The sequence below is a fragment of the Ambystoma mexicanum genome, chromosome 2p, assembly GCF_040938575.1.
Source record: "Ambystoma mexicanum isolate Mex_15411 chromosome 2p, UKY_AmexF1_1, whole genome shotgun sequence".
Lineage (NCBI taxonomy): Eukaryota > Metazoa > Chordata > Amphibia > Caudata > Ambystomatidae > Ambystoma > Ambystoma mexicanum.
In genome coordinates, this window is record NC_090923.1 from 321,754,376 (window position 1) to 321,777,765 (window position 23,390).

Here is a 23,390-nt window from a genome sequence, read left to right on the forward strand (position 1 = left end):
TGTTTTCGGTTCTGTGGGTTCACCGAATCCCTTGAGCCTCGAAGCTGGGGTGGAGAAGTTGGGGGAATGTGAGCAGTGTTCTGATGTGGGGAGGCCTGATGTGCCGAGGATCGCCTAACAGACAGGGAGTCAAGGAGGTAGTCCCACAAATGGGGTCCCTCACACCCCTGACTATGTAATTCCCTGCTACAAGGTTAACCGACCCATCCTGGGTTATGTGTGGACTCCTCCAGCCTAAGGGAGGGCGATCCGGCCAAGCACCTAACCCAGGGAACTTCCCTTCTAACTTCCCACAGGAGGGCAGAAATTCACCAAATCCTGGGCAGAACTTTTTCCCCAGGTATCCACCCAATTTCCAACCCCAAAATCATCCATCCTTCTTTCCCCACTTCCCTGAGCCCAGACCACCTAATCCGGGAGAGGGGAGGCCAAGGGTGGAGGGGTACCCAAATCTTCCCAACCCGGGGTACTACCAGAGAAGGGATAGCTACCCTTCCCGGGTTCAGACAAGGGGAGAAAAGAGAGCCCCGTATCAGCCTGAGCAGGTTTCACAGTTAGAGCACCAGGTCCAAAATATGGCACAGGAGCTGGGTCGCGTGCTGAGGGCTCAGCAGAACCCTCAGATGGGCATGCCGGCGCAGAATGCCCCAAACTCTGAGCCTGGTGCTCCAGAACAATGATGGGGGCAGCACCCCGATAACCCACCGGTTCCCAGGGAGGAGGCACAAGGGGAGGGGGGGTGCAAAGCCTTGGAGGAAGCTTCCTTCCCCACTTGTAAACAGCCCCTGGAAACCCGGGAACCGGAAACAAAATCTCCTACCGCTGAAAGTCTGCCACCCAAGGAGCAGAGAGGAAGTAGGAGAAACAAAGGACCGAAACAGACCCACTTTGAGGAGGAGGTACAGATCTCCCAATTTGAGGGCGAGGGATCCTCAGAGGATCCTGGGAAAAGGATCTTCTCCTTCAGAGATGGGGGAACTCCTCCCAAAGAAAAATGAGTCCCAAGGGATTCATATCCAGACTGGGTAGATGTGGGGACTGAGCTAGTGCCGCCCATCATCTCATCCCAGATCCAACAGCATCAAAATCCCCTGGTTCAAACCCATTCTGGTGACTGCCTCCAAAAGGGGGGGGGGGGCGGCCCAGAACCGGAACCAGGGGAATTCAAAACTTCTCCTATCTCCAGTTTCCAAATTTTTCTTGCAGATTCCCATGACTCTCCACAGAACTCTGCCCAAATCTATTCCCTCTCAATGTCCAAAACCCAAAAATTAGCCCACCAGTTGTCCAAAAATGTGCATTATCTGTGCCCCCTTGCAGAGAAGGAGGGAAGATACTATGCCCCGGTACAAGTACAGGGGCAGGGTACCATTTTGGCACTGGTGGACACTGGATCCCAAGCTACCCTTCTGTCCAGAAAGGCCTTTGATTAACTAAATTCAGGAAGGGGGAGAATTATCAAATTCCTCTCACCTCTCTTCCTGGACAACTTCAGAACTTTGACGGGAAGGAAATTCCCATCGAGGGGACTGCGGATTTGGACATTAAAATTGGGCGACACAAGGTGAAACACCCGGTCATAGTAGTGACTCAAGAGGGCACCCCTCGTTTACTAGGGAATGACCTCCTGAGAAGGTTGTCACCCCTAATAGATTGCGTAAACAAGGTCCTCTGGACCCAGACGAGCCGACCAATAAAATTAAAACAGAGTGTCAACCATGTTAGTTTAAACGGCACATGCCACATGGTTGAACAAAAATCTGACCAAGTAGAATTTCACTTCCAGAACAACCAAATTCCAGATGTGACAGTAATAGCAGTAGGACAACAGACTGGTGATGGGGGTCCTCTCTATTTCTGAAAATCAACCTTCCTTCCAGTTTAAGGTGGTATTCCACACTGGAAGGAAACACTCTGAAATTCTTTACCAATCCACAATCCGACATTCCGACTCCAATAGTCCAGAAAGAGGTGAAATCAGCTCAGAGCCTGGATGATATTCAACAAATTGGAGAGCAGTTGTTCATCCCTGTTCAGTTAAATGATGGGAAGGACTCTGTTCTCGCCTGAGTGTTTGTGAACAACGGTAAGAGCTTCATCAGCGAAGCTATGTTCCACCAACTCCCAAAAGATCCAGCCATTCCCACATTCAAACTGATAGACAAATGGGAAATGGATCTGGAAACACCCAATTCCAAACATCTCCTGCCAAGCAGGTGTATGCTCAAAATCTCCATTGGCAACAAGAGCATAGTCCATAATTGTTGGGTCGTGCGAGACGTCACTGCCACCTTTTACTTAGGCAGTGACATTCTTAATCGCTTTGCCATTAGTTTGGACCTAATAAACTTCAAAGCTTGGTCCCGATTAGCGGATAATCCCATGGGCTTTGATGACCAAGAAAAAGCATTTAGGTCAGCTCAATTGCGACCTTATGCAGTTGAAATTCAGATTGGAGAGGAAGTAACCATACCAGAAAGGACCCGACAATTCTCCCTGGAGTGAAAGTTAAAAGAGGACAAAAATTGAAAAACCCTGATGCTTATATTCATCTAAATGCTTCTCTCCAACAGAAAGGGTTGGGGGTAAACCCAACACCATTAGTCAACATAGAACATGACACCATTCCAATAGAGGTGGATAACAGCGACTTAAAGAGTATTACTCTAGCCGCAGGCACCATTATTGGATTGGCGGTTGATGACCGACATCTTTCCATTGATCTAGCAAATGAACTGTTAGGACCAATCCCCAAGGACTGTTTTGACAGTGACAGTGATGACAATACAACACCAGACAGGAAATTTACCCGGCATGGGGGGAACTTCCTGGTGTACACTTCCTGCCCTTATGGTAAGGAAGATGCGACTTGTGACTTCACAAGGGTTGAGGTGATTTTCCAGGTCCATGAGGGGCTGCCTTTCCCACCTGAAGCAGTCCAAATCAGCACTCTGACCAGGGAATTCTCCACCCAGCTGGAGGAGGCCGCTGAGATAGCTAAACCAGAAGTCTTGCCAGTGAAGAGGGAAAATCGAGATCAAACCCGTGCCCCCTCACCCCAAGCGCATATATAAAAGAACAGCAAGAAGAACAAGGAGCGCACTTATCATTTGAACCAGGCCCCAGCGCACCCATGGGTGACAAATATGCTGAAACACACCCACTTCACCAACAGTGCAACTTCCATGCTACATTAGAATCAATGCTGCAATATCAGAACCTACAGACACAGAAATCCCTGTTTAAAGGCTTGCAAATGCCTATATGAATTAACATGGTCTAATTGCACAGTGTAAAGCCATGTTTCAGGAAAATTACAGCCAAGTTCATTTCGCTCACTGAACACTGGCTGCAGAAGCCTTCTGCACATTCCTCAGCTGCCAAGACCGCACATTCAAGATAAGACTGCCACAAATGCGAATAAATCACGGCAACCCAGTGTGCTTTTTTTTTCTTTCCGGGAAAGAAAGACATTTTCTCAAGGACTCGCACAAACATTTGAAACATAAAATTGTAACAAGAATGGCGCAGCCCAGCCAATCCGCGCCCGGTGCCCAGGTGCAAACTGCTTTCTTCAGCTAAAAGGTTATGGGAACAAGGTCATATTGTAACAAGGTTAGAATTAGGTAATGGGGCTGGCACAGCTAAATCAACCCACTGACGCAGAAAGGCTAACACCCAATTATCAAGCTCTCTATAAGGGCTACATAGGTAACCTATCACTTAGCAGCCAATAGCAGGAGGAGATAGGTTTCTGGGAGCTGATCCAATTCTGTGAGGTCAGCCTGCAGTGTGATTACAAAGCTGGCTTGCAAGCCAGCCCCGGGGAGACGGCGCCTGAACTCGCGATGTGCACGATGCTCTGTTTGTTTTTTTTCTTTTTCTTTGCCCAGAAATAAATGCAGTTTGGAACATGCTGCTGCCTGCTTGGGACTCTGTTGCATTTATGGGGGCCATATGGGAGGTGTTGGGGCCTCCCATAGCTGGTGAGGGTATGGCTGCTGGCCCCCCACTGCCTTGGGGGGGGGGTTCAGCTTCTCCCCAACACCAGGCTTCAGGCAGATGGTTGAAGAGAGAGTCAACCTAGCTGATGCCTGTGTGACCCTGGAGCAGAGGCAAAAGTTGAAACAAGTTTTCTTGGATTTTCAAGATCTCTTTGCGGTGGCCTCATGTGACTGTGGTTGCACCGACATCCACACAACAACAATTCCCACGGACCCTGGCATGACTCCAGTGTTTGTGAAGCAATATTGCTTGCCTCTCGCATCCATGGAGTCCCTTACTGAAATAATTAAGAACATTGAGTCCCGCGGGATAATCCGTCCAGTACACAGCACCTTCAATAATCTGGTGCTGGGAATATTGAAGCCAAACGGCCAGTGGAGACTCTGCGCTGACCTTAGGGAGCTCAACAAACGGGTCCATACTTCCCGATGGCCTCTTCCCTACATTGACCAAGGGCTGGCCCAGATCCAGGGGTCACAGGTATTCACTGCAATAGACCTGACCAATGGATACTGGAATGCGCCTGTCAGTAGGGAGGACCAATATAAAACTGGCTTTTACCTTTGGGGGACAGCAGTACACATGGACCCGGACTCCCTTCGGATACCTCAACTCCGGCAATAAATTCAACATTTTCCTACACAAGGCCATGCCCGACCTGGGTGCGAGAGGTAACCTGGCTTATGTAGATGATGTCCTCATCAAAAGTTCATCTGTGGAGGAACACATAGCGGAGATCCGTTATGTTCTGACACAGTTGAGGGCCGCCGGAGCAAAACTTTTCTTTCAGAAAGCACAGTGGTGTAGAACCTGTGTTAATTTCTTGGGGCATGAGATTACTCCTCAGGGTCTCTGTCCCCAGGAAAAGAAAGTGGAAGCACTTCAGAAACAGAAGGACCCCACAACTCTGCGGCACTAAGGAGCCCCCTTGAACTGACTAATTACAGCAGAAAGTTCATTGAGGGCTACGCAGAGATCACTAGAGCCCTGATTCATCTTTTGAGGGGGGGGGTCAAGTGGGAATGGGGTCCAGAACAAGCCGAGGCAGTAAGACAACTCAAAAGAAGCCTCTCACAAGCGCCCTGCCTAGTTTACCCTGTCAGAAACAAGGAGTTTTTCTTGGAGACAGGGTTCTCTAATACATGCTTGACTACAGTATTATATCAAAAGCATGACAAGGTCAATAAAGTAATCTCCTATGCGAGTAAAACGTTATCCTCTGTTGAGGAAAAATTCAACGATTGTGAGAAGGCACCCCTGGCAACGGTGCAGCAATTGAAGAATTACACCCGTCTCCACACCAGCCTCTGCAATATCTCCAAAGTGACAGAATCCGGGCCGGAAATGTGAGTAATTCCCAAATTACTTCCTGGATTCTGTCAATGCAAGGCTTTCCTGTGGAGGTCAGATATGGCCAAAACAAGAAGAGCCCCCTCGTGCAAGGTCTGGCTGACTTGCATGATTGTGCCAGAGAAAACTGTCTCGAGGATGAAAGTCTAAAAATCAAGGACAACATGGAGGCATACCTCAATTCCCCCCACAAAGTCTTTGAAGAGGACAAGTATGAGGGAATGCCCACTGTTTATGTGGATGGATGCTCTTACCATGTTGACAACAACAGAGAAAAATAACTTGTGGCCGGCGTAGGGAATGCATGGTGAATGAGTCCCCAGAACCCTCAGCTGGGTACAAGATTGGTCCCCGAAGTAGTCAAGTGGCAGAGTTGATGCCGGTGCATCAAGCCATCCTCACTGCTGTCCAACATCAACTCCACGAACTGGTCATAATCACAGATTTAGATTATGTACTTAATGGATTCATGGAGCACCTGGTTAATTGGAAAACCAGAGGCATGCTATGTGCTAATAACAAACCCTTGAAACATGGGAAGTTAATCCAAAATATTGATGATCTGGTCACCTCGAATGGGATGACCATCTACTGGAAAAAGATCAAGTGTCATTCCAAAGAAGAGGGACCAGACAAAACTGGAAATGACTTAGCTGATCAGCTGGCAAAAACCGGGGCCATCCAAGGGGATCTAATAGAAATTGAGTCCCTGTTGGGAGAAATCCAGGTCACTGCTATCACTAGGTCCCAGACAAATGCTCACAATGATCTTTCAACTGCACAATGGAGTAAGGAGACCCCAGATTCTGATTTGATTACGGCTCAGAAAGAGGATCCAATAATTGGTAAGTTTTACCAACACATTGAGGACCATGAGATCTTTCCCCTGACGGATACCGATTACATTGGGAAAGAGGACCTCAGAGTGTTGATGAAATGTCCAAAAATGTTCCGAATCCAAGACGGTTTGTTGGTAAGGAAATCCCAAGCTGGTCATGATCAGTGGGTGGTTCCTACCTCATTCCGAAGCCTGATGTTAAGTCACGCCCATGATGCGGCCACAGCCGGCCATAGGGGGTTTCAGACAACACTTGAAATCTTAAGAGAGGTTGCATACTGGCCACACATGGGGCAGGACCTCGACCAATACTTGAAGGGGTGTCTTGTGTGTGTACAATTTCAGCCAACATCCCTCACACACCGTGCCCCTCTCCAAAAGAGTGGGATGACACTGCCATGGTCAGATTTGCAAGTCGACTTCATAGGACCCGTGATTCGCTCCTCTAGGGGAATAAGTACATGTTGACTGTGACATGCTTATTTACTAAATGGGTGGAATGTCTCCCGGCCCCAAACTGCAAGGCAGAAACAGCAGCTGCCCTGATGATCAACCACATCTTTTCGCGTTTTGGACTGCCCAAAAGGATTGAGTCAGGCAGAGGTAGCCATTTCACCAGCGAAGTAATGACCAAGATGTGGGAGTTACTTGGGGTTAAAAGGAAGCTACACATTGCTAACCGGCCAGCCTCTTCTGGTGCAGTGGAATGTTACAACAAAACCATTGTGAGCATCTTAAAAAAGGTTTGTGGCAGATTCTGGGCCAAGTTGGGATATTCGTTTACCTCTTGTCCTAATGGCCATCAGATCTACCCCTTCATCTGCAACTAAAATTTCACCTTTTGAGCTGATGACGGGATGCAGGATGGTGCTTCCCCAGCATCTGCTATACAGGACCCAAGAGCAGACATTGATCAATGCCTCCACAACTCATGAGTATGTTGAAAATTTAAGAAAACACCTTCAACATGCTTTTGCCTATGCTCAGCAAAATCTAGAAAGATCAGCTGACAGCATGAAGACCCACTATGACCTGAAGACCACCAGGAAAGAATACAATGGAGGAAACCGGCTTTACCTGTACAATTTCCAAAAGAACCAGGCCAAACAGTGGAAGTTTCTTCCTACCTGGAAGGGACCTTTTAAAATTGTAGACAAGATCTCACCAGTCGCCTACAAGATCCACATCCCCAAAGGCAGTTTGGCGGAGGGGGAAGACAAGTGGGTCCATATTAATCAGCTAAAGTGTTGCCATTCCAGGCACACTCTGCAGCAACTGGAGCAGTCCTCTGGAACCCCAGAGGTGGCCGCTCCAGAACAATAAAAATTCCAACCCTAAAATATCCCACACATAGTCCATTAACTATTATGATAAGAATGCAAATGTCTTCTGATTTATAAAAAGTTGACCCCACTTCATTAATAGTGGTGGGGAAATGTCTACGAATATGTTTCTGCCGCTTTGCTTTTTCATCCTAGGAGAGATAAACCATGGAGACTGACCAAGGAGGACGACCCGGGGACTGGGAGCAAAGATCCGAGGGGCCCAGAGTATCACTCAATACTCCCATCAGGACTGGCGAGGAGAACCGATCGATCCACCCCTGATGGAGGAAAAGATGCTGAACTCGCCACCTATGGAATCCGGAGAGATGATGCGAGAGATTCGATAAAAGATCAAAATGGCCATCGCAAGAGGGGAGCTTGTGGGATGTTTTAACCCACTCATCCAAGCCATACAACAGAACTGTGCATTACTGGCAGCGGAAACATCATAATGGCAGCCGAAAAGCATGCTGCTCGCCGGAGATCATCCAAAAATGCGCAGTAAAAATCTGAAAAAAAGGCTGCCACCCACTTTTTCCATGTCAGTGAGCACAGGAGATCACTGCCTAAAACCACCATTGGGATACCCACACAGTAGCCTGAAACCACTTGGAAATAGCAATACTGATTGCCAAAAGCAACCCAGAGCTGTTTGGGAATTCATTTTCTTGATCGTCAAAATTGCTAAAATCATTGCTCACAAAACCACCAAAAGGATACAACTTCTTGTTGGGTGTTGTACATTACTCTACTGCAAGAGTCCACATCAGTACAATGTCAGCAAGAATCATATGTTATTAGGACAAAATCCCATGTTAAAGACATTTGATCTAAAGACAGCTGTCAAAAATGGGTCCAATACCGGTGCTTGCCACTGACAAGTGCTGCTGATTCCTAATCCTGACAGGAGAGCTGTCTTGCAGAAGCTAAATAAGCCAAAACAGAGAAGTCTATCAAAATGCCATATAGAGTGCCACACATTGATTTAATGTGGAAAAAGACTTGATTAAAGATATGTTGATTATTTTCAGTTTATAATGTTATATTGTTTTCACAAGGAACTAAGTTGCAGTTGACTAGAAGGCAGCCTGATGCAATTCAGACTTCAAAAGGTTTGCTTTCATGAGAATCCTTCACACCTCAGAACTCCACACCAGAAGGCAGTATATCACAGGGTCCTGTTTATTAAGAGAGAGGAGATTTTCCCTGCAGCCTGGAGGAAGGAACAATGGGGGCTTTGGGACTGAATAGAATATGCTGATTTTGGGTGTGCCTGAACAACACTGGTCTGGGAGAAACAAGACATGTGACCTCTGAGTCAAGCCAGATTCTAGGTGCGGAGACAAACCACTGGGTGAATTCAATTGCGAGCAAATGAATGTTTTATAAAATTGCTTATAACAAATTATGCCAAGCGGACATAAATATCAAACCTTGAGAGTCTTAAAATGAAAAGTTCCCTCACAGTTTGAGACTAAGCTGAAATCTGTATGATGTTCTGACACCAAACCCCGGGATTTATTAATATTGTAGACACTGTGATTATACTAGAAAATTGAAAACTTACAGTAATATGCGCAGAGAGGGTGTGTACCTCTGTGTAAGATTTGGTGCAAAACCAATATTGCGAAACCTACTAAAGTCGCGAATAAGTTGTCATTTCTGAACCCAAGCTCTTAGAAAGATCAGGGTTAAACAGAGACCTGTCTTAATTAATATGTGATATGTACATGTATTCTCAACAACTTGTGTACCTTGGAAACATGTTTGATTATGAAAAATTGATTTTCTATGAGAAACCAAAGGGGAGTGTTCTTTCCTTCAGCCATAAACATGACACCTGATGACTCATTCTGACTCACTACTCCGTTCTCCAGTCAGGTCACAGGGAATCCTCTAACCTATCAAATCCTTAGTGGGTTGGGCATAGAAAGTCAGCCTCCACACCCCCTTTGGAAACACATAAAAAGAACCACTGAGACCCAGATAGGGACACTCATTTTCCCACCACTCATCGATTCCTGCGCAGCACTCTGCCCGACCATATCCAGACAAAGACTCCAGACTCTTGAGACTCCAGATTCCAGACAGACTCCAGAACCAAAACTCTAGAACCCAAACTCTAGAACCTTGGAGAAGCAGAGGCCTAATCCACAGGCTGAACTCTTCTCAGCAGGCCTCAGAATCCAGCAACCTAACCAAACTATTCAACAGCCTTGACTGGCTAGAACCCTGTGCCAGAATCAGATCCAGACCCAGAAAGCAGCACTATATCCAGAACCCGATTGATCCAGTCCAAGAGGCCAGACCAGACCGCCGTGCCATGCTGTGAGCAGAACCAGTGCCTGAGAATGTCCTGTGGTGAGAGTGCAGGCCAAACCTGACCAGATCTGTGACGAGGTCCATTCTATTCCAATACTAGGAGTGAGTATCCAGTCTAAGAATTGTACAGAACCAATCTCTTAGTCTAAAGTGATCTTATCCCATCCATATCAACCTATTCAGAACTGCATTTAGAATGTTGTGTCCATCCTGGTGATTTCAAATCTGTAACAAGCATTTGTCATTCTGAAAGATTGACTTTATTTTTGAAAATCTACCTCCACAAAAACTTCTGCATCTTTTGAACCGCACGTCCTAGAAGCGAAATTTAACTGTCATTTTAAAGCTAAGATCCTCAGCTTTTCAACAAACCTAAAACGATACACGCACTCGGAAAACGTGCCGCCAATTGAAAATTACCTCCATTTCACCACATGTTAAAAATCGCTGTTTCTTGCTTTCCACTGCTGAAATTCGTTTCAATCTGATAATCATTCATGAATCATTGCTAGTGTTGACCTGAACTAATTCAAAGTAGCTATCACCTATCCTGAATCTCCTTTAGTGAATTCAAATAATTTTTAGCATATTTTCACTTCATTGCAATCACATTTAAAAGTATTTTGCCTGCTTTAAAATCATCCCTGTTTTCTCTAAGCTTGCTGGGGAACTGGAATTGAACTGCATTATTAAATGTATTCTTGAAACCTGTGTGTCCTCATTTCTATTTCTTCCTATTGCATAAGGGGGGAGTGAGTTGTCACAAGTGAAAAGTGATCATATTATCTTGTGATTGAAATCATATCAAGTTTATCCTGTGTTGCATTCTTTCATATCTTGCATTTCCTTGAAACCATACAAAGTATTCTCTGCTACCTTATCATTTCTATGCCAACTCCTCATTGATTAAAAAGAGTGTGCTATTGTAATATTATCCATTGTTGATCACGATTATATTCATAAGTGTGCTATCAATTATTGATTTATTCATAAAATTGTGATATATATATATTGTTTAATTCTTCAAATAAATCTTTTAATTTGCAAAACAAACCTAGTTCTTGGCTCAGTGAGGTCAGGGGGATTCAAAGAGAGGGGCGTTATATAAGGGTTCATCATCCAGATTTAAGAACTTGACATAAAAATATATAAATATGGGCTTCCATTGGGCATCCCAGACTAGGCATTGACTTATTTGGATTGCTGGATTGAAGTCACTTACACTTGACAAAATAGAAGTATTGGTGAGGGCCTTGTTGCATGTTGGCTTAGACCACAAATACCAAGAGCCTCCATGTGGGAAATGAATCTTCTTTATCAGTTGCAGCATCGTATAGATAAGCCCAGAGGTTACAGTGCACAGGTACATTGGGGAGCACTGTGGAGTATCCACCGACCACCATCTCTCTCACCCAGCCAGCCTCTCTCCAACCGTCTTCCATGGAACATTCACAACACATTATATTCACAGAACACTAATGACATAACTTCCATACAAGGAAGGGTTAATTAATATATGTTAATCAGATTGTCTTAATAATCCATTTGCCAGAATTGTTTAGTGTCATTTCTACATGGTGCCTTAAGAATCTCCTGCCATGCTACACTTTTGATGGAGAATGCATATCTTTTATGCCAGTTTTTTGCAATTTTATATGCACCCTGTCATGCGTTTCCTTTTGTTTTATAATGGCTAGGCCACATCCTTAGTAGCCGTGTTCCCTTTATAAAATTGACATCAAATGCAGGTGATGCTTTAAATTCATGTTCCCTGATACAATACTGCCCATGTGATGTACTGATGCTATTAAGCTTGGACTTGACATTGCCGGGGCCATTGACACAATTTGGGCTGATTACTGTTCCTCCTGCTTCCTGAATTCTTCCTCCAAATGATTTAGCAAACGCTGCAGGAAAGCATACCTGGACATTTGCACGACCTTCGTCGTGTGATGTTTTCCGTGAGTTACACCCCTTTCCCCCGCCTCCAACACATATTGATAAGAAGAGAGCACGTTTAGCTTGAAATAGGTGTCAATTATGGAAGCCAGAAGGTGCTCAATGTTATACTTTGAATGAAGCTACTTGTGAATGGCCATTCAAGGTTGACAGCAGGTTTCTCACCTGATGCAATGCATCAGCACAAACCTCCACGACAGGGCCCGCCCACTTTCTGTTGGTCAGGTTTAGCTCAAGCAGGAGGGAGAGCCTCACTGAGCAAAACATTGACAGCTAGCCCAGCTAGTGGCATCCTCAAAGGTCCGTACAGCACAGTGTACCATAGACAGCTGCTGCCACCGACCCATGTGAAAATGTTCCATCTAGATCTCTGCTCTACATTTTAAAGATATCTGTGATAGATGTGCATTGATCTTGTTGGCTTTCCAACATGTGCAAACTAGCGATCCAATGGGTGGCCACAGGAATTTAAAGGATGCGCACCTGCAGTTGGCACAGGTCATTTTCAGCATGGTAAGTCTGGCTCATAAGTGACGCACAGCAATAATACACTTTACACAGTTCAATGAATCAGGGTTTGTGTTGCAGTGCAAAGTCACTTTTCAGCAGTGCAAAGTCACTTTGAACCGTGCAAAAAAATGCCATGAATCATGTCCTTGGTATTTAACCAACAACATGTCTTACGTGTGCAATGTGCCTTTCCTTGACTTTAATTGGGCATTGCAATCACTGCAGGTAATTACATAGGTTTGGTTTACAGGGAGATGTAGTTAAACCTTGTATTTATACAAACTGAAAGCTGGGTGCGACAGTGTGAAGACAATATGACTTAGTGCATACTACTTTCAAATTGTAAGGAGTCTAAGCCTGTCTTGTGTTCAGTACTTACTGAATCCCGATTATTAGACTTTTTGCGCTTAAGTCTGTGGACATGCTACATTGAAAAGTTTTGTGTGCGCATTTGTGCCTGCGGAAAACAATTCCCGGCGCCGTAGATTTGAGATTGGTGAATATGGGCTTGTTTAAATCCCAGAAGCACTGGTCTGTAGATAAGGTGGCTGTCAGAGCACTGATTTCCATGCAAACCTTGCCTGAAGCCTTTTGAGTCTCAGCTGAAAGGTTCTCTGTTCCTCCTTTTTTCATGCGAGAGAATTGTCCGATAGTGGGTGTTTATTGTTGCTCATTTCATTGCATTTTCTGCAAGTCTAATGAAAGGTATCAAACTTTTCTCTTTCTAAACGAATGTCATTATTCAGTTTCGATATGATGGATGGATTCACGATTAAGTTTGCAAACGCTGTAGGCTGAAAGAGTATATGTAACACTGTTCTTCGATAAACAAATTACTTGTAGTGCCAACATGCTTTATATTTGCTGCACTCATGCTGCAAATGGATTTCAGATTGAAAGGCAACAAATTGTCCAGCGGTATATATCATAAATACAGTGGCAGAATCGCACCATGTAATACATGGGTGGGAAACGTACCGAAATGTCTCCTTTTTGTGCCAGTCACTTAGACTTTGTGGGTGCACCAAATACCGACTCCCACTACTGTGCCCAAGCAGAGCGGGAATTGTGGGGGTGTTCCCCGCTCTCTTTGTGCGCAGTAACAGGAGTCGGGGGTTGCGGAGGTGTCCCCCACTTACCTTACCATTTCGGTAAGCGGGGGACAAGAAAGTGAAGAAAAAAAAGCACCCTGTGACGTCAGCTCTGACCCACGTTTGTGAGAGGAACTGACGCTGCAGGGATAGAAGAGTGTAGGCGGCACACCAAAATGTGCCACCATAAAGGTAAGTGGGGTGGGGTGGGGTGGTCGAGGGGGTCGGAAATGGGAATGCATGTTTGGGTATGCGGGCGAAGTAATCTATTTGATCACTGTGCCAAGCCGTAATTGGTGTTGAAATGTTCGTCGGCGCAGTTACGGGCAGCGCAGTGAGCATATAGATTCCATGGGTGGATATTCTGACATACAATAAACTTACCAGGAACATCAATAGAATTGTGCCATTATAAAGGTTTTTGTGTATCAGGCAAACACCATTAATCTGCTGACTGAGTGCATCGACTTAACCCCTTAACTACTGGGCTATTATTCATATCTATGCAAATAAGTGAAGCATACTCGTCCTCAACACTTTTAAAGTGCCTGTGCACAAGGAATAGTGTTAAGGTCCATGAAGCAAATGTTCAGAAAATGCACACTAGCAAGGTTTTGCGTGCTTCAGCGCCTTTCTGCATCTTACCTGTCCATCTCAAAACATACCCAAGAACAAAGGGGATTCTTAATGGTGTGGAATCAGAAAGAATACAATATTACGGCTGTTACACCAAGCAAAGGAAAATACACCAACACAGGCTTAAAAAGATTCCCAGAATCTTTATTACAAAACTGAACAGTATTCAACAAAGTACACAAATAGCTATTTGGCCGTCAATACATCACAGAGACCACCAGCAGGGTTCAATGTGAGCAGTGAGCAGAATTTGCTAGCTGGACATTGACGTATTTATACAATTTGTAAAAATGATGTCCAGCCTCTTACAAGTTAATAATACATTGGGCTAGTGTCGCGCCAGGTTCACTTTCCAAATTTACATATCTCGTGCATGCGGTTTACTTTTAAATACATTTACTAACACACTCCATTATTCTTTAATTTAACGTTACACTCTTTACACATTGTATCAAACAAATGCTTTGCATATTATATTCGGATAGCATTACTGTTCTTGTATACTTGTAGTTTAACATTGCTGATTCAAGTTATCACCTGCTCCCGAGGTCAACAAAGGACAAGGTCTACATGACCCTAACATGTGGCCTGAAGGCAGGTTGGACATTAACTCTCCTACAGAGGTTGAAGAGGTTAAGGCAAGAACAAGAGCACACGAGACGGCCATTTTCGTTTACAGGGTGACTTTGTACAAAACCCCAAAATGGCAGTTCTAACCTAAAATGGAGGCTTGATTCACTTGAGGTCACGATCTTGTAATACGGATTTCCTCGCAAAGCGACTGGGCACAGGCCAACATATATGATGAGGACGAAACAATATTATATCAGTTCTAACAAAGGCACCAGCAAATCAGTTTACCCTGTACCTCGATGTAGTTAAGTCTTATAATGGTTCATTGCAAATTCAAATTTAAGTTAAACAGTGCAATGGAGGTGGAAAACACTGGATATGTTTAGCAGAAGTGGTGGACGACGGTCTTCGTTTTCTCCATCCAAGCATTCCTGCTCTATAAACCTTGCAGAGAATTGCAAAGTTACAAATATAAGGGATTGGTAATGACAGAAATACAATTATCTCTCCCCTGAGCCATATTTGCTAATGAACAATGTGGTTTATAGTGATATTTGTCGAAAGTCATAATGTCGAGACATTTTTTTTTTTCAAATGTCTATTTTTGTTTATTTTTGTACATTTTTTTTTTTGTTTTACCCCTTTTTTTGTTTTAGCCCTTTTTTTTTACTTGCAGAACCCACAATAAACATGTAAATAAAAAAATAAAAAATTCCCCCAAAACTTTTTTTACATTTTTTCTCTGACATTTTTGGCATTCGACCTAATGTTTTCGACTTTTTCACTGCACACAGAACAATGTTAACCTTGTGTCGATGGGAAGCTTTGGCGATATATGACACAATTGATAGTTATGTATTCTGCACTTTCAATGATTGCTTTGGTGTGGCAGCCAAGAAGTGATAACCAATTGTGCAGCCAACTTACTTCGGGGAGGGTTGTTCAGCAGCAGCCTTTATAAGAATGTTAAGGGGTCTCACCTAGCATGTAATGCACAAATGAAATACTTATTTATATGTCTATAGGTTCAATATTCTGTGTGATATACCACTCATATCACACCCATCTCAAAATACCCCCCAGGTCACAATGGATCAGGAATCAGGCTAGTTGGTAAAAGTGAATATGTATTGATTTATTTGATTTTCAAATCAACCACAAATTTTAATATATATATATATATATATATATATATATATATATATATATATATACACATATATATATATATATGGGGCAGCAATCACCAAGTGGTGACAATATGATTCAGAAAATAGGTAAAGCAATTCAATTCACTTATAGTAATGCAGAATAGAAAACACAGGAAAAAGAACAGTTTTTTTGTGAGCAGATAGCATTTAGGTTAAGGTTTCCCCCTGCAAAGTTCTTACTGCACAAATGAGCAATTCTACACAGATGTAAGTAAGCAGCAGGTGTTCAGGAATGAAAGACAGTGGGCCTCATTCCGAGTTGGGCGGTAAGGGTTAACGGTCACCGGTAATGAGACCGGTGTCGTTAAACCCTTACTGCCCAATTCTGAGTTCCCTTAGCGGGACCTGCAAAGGATGTGTGGTCTGACCACACGTCCTTTACAGGTCCTGCTAAGGGACCAGGGCGCTAATAACGAGCGTGCTATTTGCGGGCATGTAATTAGCGCCTTCCCCATTCCCATTTAGCCCTATGCAGGCTCAAATGGGAATGGGGAATGGTTGGTTGAATGGGGACTTACCGGGTCCGCACAGGTCGGAATGTCCGGTAAGTCCCCATTCAACCAGACCGGACCCAGGTTTGGAGGCAGCCATGGCTACCTCCAAACTCGGAACCAGGCCCAGTGTCTAGAGTTTGAATGCAATCTTCACTCCCCAAACAAGAAGAAAACCGTTTTTGGAAACTGACAGTTGAAAATGGCTTTGTGAAACAAGGAAAAGTGAGCAAAATGCTTAAATTGACAAACATTCTTATGGGAGCAACACTAAACAAGTCCGAACACACATGAGCTACAAAATGAGCAACAGTACACACTTTAGATCAAAATGGAAGTTAAGAAACACTTTGGATGGGAAAAGACATGTGATGCAGTTTTAGGTTATGAATGTAGCTACAGGTCTTAGGTTTAACTGAGAGTTGAAATTATGTTTCTATCTATAGAACTGAAGAAGTTATGGAAGTTTTAATAAGAGGTGTTTTTGAAAAAATAGGCGCAAAAGTGGAAACAGAAATCAATTCTTACAATGACAATTATGCTCTAAATTAGGGTATTCAGGCTGGTTACCAGTTTGAAAAACAGTAAGTCCCAGAGTGGTCTGTAGAAACCAACCCCGGCATCTCCGTGTCCGCCTTGGGGGACTCAGTCGGATTACCCGTTGGATGATTTTAAGGGTTTGGGATTTTCAGGAGACAAAAAGGATTTTCAAGACATTATTACTATTACCAAAATCAAAGCAAGGTTTCAGACTGGTGTGACACTACTATAAGTTCTTAAGTTAAAGAGAGGATGGGCCTCATTACGACCCCGGCGCTAAACCATGGTGCTATTAGCACCATGGTCCATGCCGGGTCCGCCATGGTGAATGGCGGAATTACCGCCCCATTCCAAGGTTGGCGGGGGCGGTAATTCCCCATTCACCATGGGCCCTTCCCCATTCCCATTTTTGCCCCATAGGGCTCAATGGGAATGGGGAAGGAGCTAAGTACGGTGCCGCAAATTGCGGCACCGTACTTAGCACCAAGGTCCCTTTGTGGCACCCTACTTTAACCGCTGTTAAAACCAGCCGTTAAGGTCGGGTCCCGCAAAGGGACCTCGTAATTAGGTGCTAATAGGTTAACGGCGCCGCAGCCTTTTATGCCGCCATTAACCCATTAGCGCCTGGGTCGTAATGAGGCCCGATGGGTTGAGATTTGGATAGGACAAGGCAATATACTATGCGTTACTATTATTCCTGTTGATACTTACAGTCCACTGTAATTAAGATTGGACCGTAGTGTTATGGTCATCAGATTGGGTCTACCGGCAGCAGGGCACTTCTGGTGGAATTGGATCAGCTGCGCAGTTCTGGTCAATTTGGACTGCACCTCAGAGTGGATTTGGACTGGCCCTTCTGGTCACTGGACACGGTAGATTAGCGTGATGGCGAGTTTCACCGGGCAAGCCTGATTGGTAGCAAGCCAGACTGGATCCAAATTAATTTCCCTTAAGTTTTGGATGGTTGGTCTTGGGCCTAGCTAAACAGAGTTCAGCAAATACTGAGGTATGGGTTTTACAAAGAAGTCTGGAATCAGCTGCAAGATGAAGAGTTCTGGAACAAAGCGCTGCACGGAAATCAGGATGTGGTCAGGAAGCAGTGCGTCCCTATGTGTGGTAAAGTTCCTATATTTATCCTACCAAGTGACATCACAAAGTTTATGGTAGGGGCAGAATTTCAAACCACACCCCCACCGCTGTGAGTGGTCAAAGGCACTTGCCTTGTTCTGGTTGGAAGTCAGAAAGAGCTGTCATGTGTTATGATGCGATTTAGGAACTCCCACATTGATTTGAATCACAATTTAACTTTCCCATAAATACACATTTTTATAATTATGCCCGCTACTAAAATCAGACCCATGCATTACATATTTTATGGGTTATCCTGGCGTCCAATTCCCATCTCTGTGAGAGCTACCTTTGTTGTTCTGTCAATTTTGATCATAACAGTTTGGCCTAACAATTTCTAATTCAATACATATCTGGGCGATGACCCCTAGAACATGGGTATACAATATCATATTTGCAGCATCACTAGTTTTGACACAATTAGGTTTTTGGTTTAACTTTGGTTCCTTATGTAGTAAGAACTCTTACTAAATCTTCAAATGTCTAGCATGAGTTTAGATTCATAAGTATGTATTTTTCATTTGTCTACTTATTTTGGCTGCCATGTTAAATGTCATACATTTCTGAAGCAAAATAAGTAATTTCCATTCAAAATCCATGGCAGGATTTTTTCTTACTTCCCAAGTTAGCAAATGGCCAGTCGTTTGAAGTTCATTGAGAAACCTCCTCCACATCCTGCCCCTCCTCTGGGAGGATAGGTGTCCAAGGCTTCCTTTATCCTTGGGCCAGCCAAAGACGAATGGCTAATGAGGTCTTTGTTCTAAATATGTGTGAACCTCCAGCATCCATTAAGCCTTCCTGGGAGCAGCTTAGTGTCAACATGAAGTGTCATCTTTCCTAGCCTGGGCACTGTCCAATCAGAATTAACCAGTTAACTCCAGTTGGGTTACTTTAAGATTCACCTACAATCTTTCATTTAAAAGATATAAAATGAAAAGAGTTTATAATGGATTTTGACAATTACAAAAATGAAGCCCTTCACAAAAAAAACATGCTTTAAACAGGCACATTTTGCACTTCTTCAGAGAAAAAACACTTTTAAACTGAGCCTTTAACATCAGAGTTTCCTTTGCAGCATACACACATTTAACTCAGCATTATTCTGTCTTTAAGTGCTGGGATTTGTTTTGCATGAAATACATTTCTTAGCTGCTGTCAGTCAGTCAGGCCCAGTTTCTTCTGACTGTACTGGATGATCTGTGGTTTCAGCACACTTTTAATTTCAATAGTTCACTTGGAAAATGACTGAATTTAGCACCAAAACAGCATTTTGAAGGTTGCAATTGATTGGGAAAGCTGCATTTTAAAAGACATTTTCGGTTTTTAGCCCACTTCTGTAGCCTTGTTTCATGTTACATGTAACAGCACCCACTGGCATTCTTCTGCAGTGAATTATGTTTTTACACCAACTTTGACTGTGTGTGGCAGGGGTGTGCAGCCTTTTATGATGGTAAACCATGCACCTTTTTGCAGATGATTGCAAGCACCGGGGTTAGTGCATCCATTTTTGACTGCAGGGGTGCAGTGGGGCGCATCGGCATGGGAAAAAATATCCCAAAAGAACGTTTACAATTTACTTCTCATTTCATGATTTGTTTCATGGTTTGTTTCGTGATGTTTGCATGCCAATTAGCTTTGTTTCAGAAAACAAGTGAATGATTTTTAGGTTCTACAATCTACATTTAAACCTTTCAAACACTATGTTCATTCATTGAAGTGTATTTGAATCACAAGTTTCAATCATTTTGAATGTTAAATGTGTATCAAAGCATGGTTCCTGTTACTGTGCTCATTATTCATTTATTTGTCCACACTGATTTACCTCGGAGGCTAGATCAAGCACAACATGCTGTCTTTTGACCAGCAGGGCAATGCTGTTCACCATGGTTTCAATACCTCAGTCAGGACTCAGAGAACTATACGTGGGTCATAGTAGTGAACCTGTTTATTACAGGCTCTGAAGCTGGAAGAATCTGACATTAAGTTATTAATCCATGACGCTGATGCATTCTTTTTGACATTGTATGCCTAATTCGTTATTACTGTGTTCTTTTCCTGTATTCATAAATGTGCTATGTCAGCCTTATTTTAAATGGGGTGTAGCTATAAATTGACAAGTAATTGGGTGGTGTAATGTTTTTACAACTTCATTTCCTGCACTTCCCCAATTTTGCTGCAGTGACAAGTTGGGGGAGGGGCAACCAGTGGAGATAAGGTGCCTGATTTATTAAAGTATTTTACTACGTGGAAACACCATTGGAAAACGATTTGTAAATCAGGCCCAAGATCGCCACCATTGTGACTTCCCCCTCCTTGTCAGTGTGTCAGTTTCATTTTATGTCTGCCTGAGATGTAAATGCATGCGCAAAATTAATGGATTCCTATGCAATCTACTTGGTTTTGCACCCCCTTAATGCCAGGTGGAATTCACAAGTATCCATTACTAAGCTATGTGCCCGATTGATTTACAAATCTTTCTTCAAAGGGGATTTATCAGGCCCACTGTGTGCAAAGTATCATTTGCAGGTGGCATTTCATCTTCACAAGATGGACAGTGAAATGAAAAAGTAAAATTGAGTTCTCCTTGTTTCACTCTACCCTTTACTCCTCAGCCTTGTGAATGATGTAAATTGTATGCAGCAAAACAAACCTCATAGAAATGCATACGTTGGTTTTCCCTTGCATGCAATTAGCATCTGATAAAACATAACAAAAGGTTTGAGTGGGGCAGTATACTCCTGCTTGACTAACCTACACATTCAGAAGACATCATTATTTTTCCAATGTATAATAATAGATAAGTACTGGTAATCTGTTGAAGAAAGGCTAGCACATAGTATTGCTTCCATGTAAGATCAGAGTCGGAAGCTGCTGGTATGCAAGTTTGTTGTTCACTCCTGTGTGCATTGACAAGTGGCTGAGAGATAGGAGGACGTGAGTGGGTCCTCTCCTCTAGTCCCTGTTATGGTGTGCGTGCTGAGGATACAGACAATGCCTGTGGGCTCCAGAACACGGGAGAGCCTGGAGCCGGCATCGGCAGGAAGGTGACGGGTCCTCAGTCTGAGGTATCTGAGCCGGTCATGGCCGAGAATGCTTCCACCTATCATCTCCAGTGATCTGTCACCTTTGGCCTTCCGCTGGGGGGACTACGTTGTGCCTTGCAGCAGTGAACAGTTTGTGAAGCGATGATAAAGTCCCTGAGTGTTTGTGGACAATGGTGTCCATGTTAACGTCTCTTTTGGTTGTTGCTTTAAACACCCACGCTCAATCCAGCACATTCTGCAGACTCTGCAATTTGTTGGGTTAACATGGAAAGCAGCTGCACTTTGTGCAGTGCGGCTTGATGCAATTTAGGCTAGTATCAAATGCTGTCATTTATTTTATATTGCCTTACAGCATCAATAAGGAAGAATTGCAGTTGTTACAGCTGCAGCTTCCGCAGCGAATGCAGCAATAACAATTTTACAAGTTACTTAAAGGCTTTGACTCTTGGTGTGTTCTACATTCGAATAAGTGTGCCACAGATATCTATATGGCAGGCAAGAGTACCTATCAGCTGCAAGGTCATGCGGCCTCTTCAGCTTTTGATAATATTGGTACCCTATTTGAGACAGAACTTGAAGGTACGGGGGTAAGCGCAGCACCTGAGCCGCCCATTGTTCATATGGAAGGGGGCCCCTTCATATGCATTTGAACAAGGCACTACTGAGGAGGCCGTGATAGCTGAACTTCGAGTTCAGCAGGTGGACCTTGCCATGGGTAAGCCTATGGGTGTACTGATTCCATCAAAGCCTCAGGCTGGCAGAAAAGTGTGTGGCAAGTAAAAACATATCAAAGCGGCACCTTTGGCCCCAATAGCCAGGCAAAAAGTAACATAGAAAGGGGTAAATTGTTCATGAGAGATCTGGCATAAATGATCAAAGTGTGATCGAGGGGGGCGTGGCCTACTAGCAGACGATGAAGACGTGAGCCTTGGGAGCTCCGGCGAGCGCCGAAAACATCCTCCATAATATCCTGGTTTTTCGTGGCGAAAGAAAGATAAAAATGACACGATTCGACTCCTAAGTGCCTGCTGCCCCATCGAGCCGAGTCTGCGGCGTATGCGCAGCTGAAATCTGGCAGAACCAACTCGCCGACTGAAAGCCGGGACCCGCCGGCGTGGAGCTCAAAATGGCCGCCGGCATCTGAGAGCAGCGACAAACCGGCGACCTGCACTGCTCCCACCGACCCGCATCCTAGAACTTGGCGGTGTCGGTGTGGTAACACCTGGTGAGGCTCCCGTGTGCCAGAGGCGGGTGCAGGCTGTGGAACAGCGGGACTCCCATCCGGTCCGGACCCCCGGCTTACCTCGACAGCTGGAAGTGGGCAACGGCTAAGACGATGCAGCGCTCTCCCGCCACACGCGACCGAGGTGCAGCGCAGAGGAAGAGCAAGATCCTGTGAGGCCGGGAGACAGCGGGTGAAGCCGCTCTCTGGCCTGAACCTTCGTGCCGCCAGCGGAACGACACCCAGCGGGGCTGCGAACCGCGGTGAGACCCGTGATCCAACCCGGGATACTTGGTGGCCGCTGGAGAGGGACCGGGACCGTGTAGGGCTGGACGTAGCGGAGGGAGCCGCGACTCGACCCATCCAGCCCACAACCCCTGATTTCCTGTGGGCGCCCGTGCACGCCAGAAAGGAACCTCCCCAGACAGCCGGACGGGGACTGGGGGACCAGCAACCATAGACCATCGGACACCAAGTAAGTTCAGCCTGGGGAGCCCAAATAAGCCCATATGGCCCGCATGATCATACTGCTAAGAACCGTGGTGCACTGTCCGCTCCTCTGCTTGCCCCATCGCCTCAGCTCTGCAGGGCTGTTGGTGGGACTGTGACTCTGCTCTGGGGACGGAGTGGGAGCCCCGTGCCGGCGTACGTCAGCCCCCTCTCCCCGGTGAATAACGCTGGTTGTGCGGCCCACGCCCGATCCTAAGCTCGCGGTCCGACCCTGCAAGGAGTGCTGCATAAACCTTGCAATCCACGGGCTGAGCAGGGAGACAAAACGGAGCTGAATCCAGCGCCGGCAGTGGATGGGGACATTTTAGGCAAGCAACACGTTGCATACGGCCTCCTGAGACTCGGCAGCCTTCTGCGCGATTTGGTTTTCGGCCTAGTGCGGCCCTCACCTATCACGGGGACACTCCTGAAAGCGCCTAAAAAACACTTCCTCAGCAGGCAGCAGGCAGCAGGAAACAGGATGGGACAGACAGAGAAGTGCGCTAGAGGGCACAAAGATTCAAAATTCACCCTGCTCGATAGTGCTGTCAAATTGGGCGGTCGGTACCATTACGGAGTGGTGGTCGAGCAGCACCTGGAACATTTTGGTTCGAGAATATCCTAGTGGACACTGTCCGAGGAGGACACATGGGAGG

The 23,390-nt window shown here is 44.9% G+C and overlaps 1 protein-coding gene across 4 annotated transcripts in view; it reads left to right on the forward strand.

Annotated features, from left to right (window-relative positions):
- CACNA2D3 (calcium voltage-gated channel auxiliary subunit alpha2delta 3) overlaps positions 1 to 23,390 on the forward strand; it is a 3,251,448-nt gene that overhangs the window by 1,503,385 nt on the left and 1,724,673 nt on the right. The gene's annotated exons all lie outside the window — the stretch shown is intronic.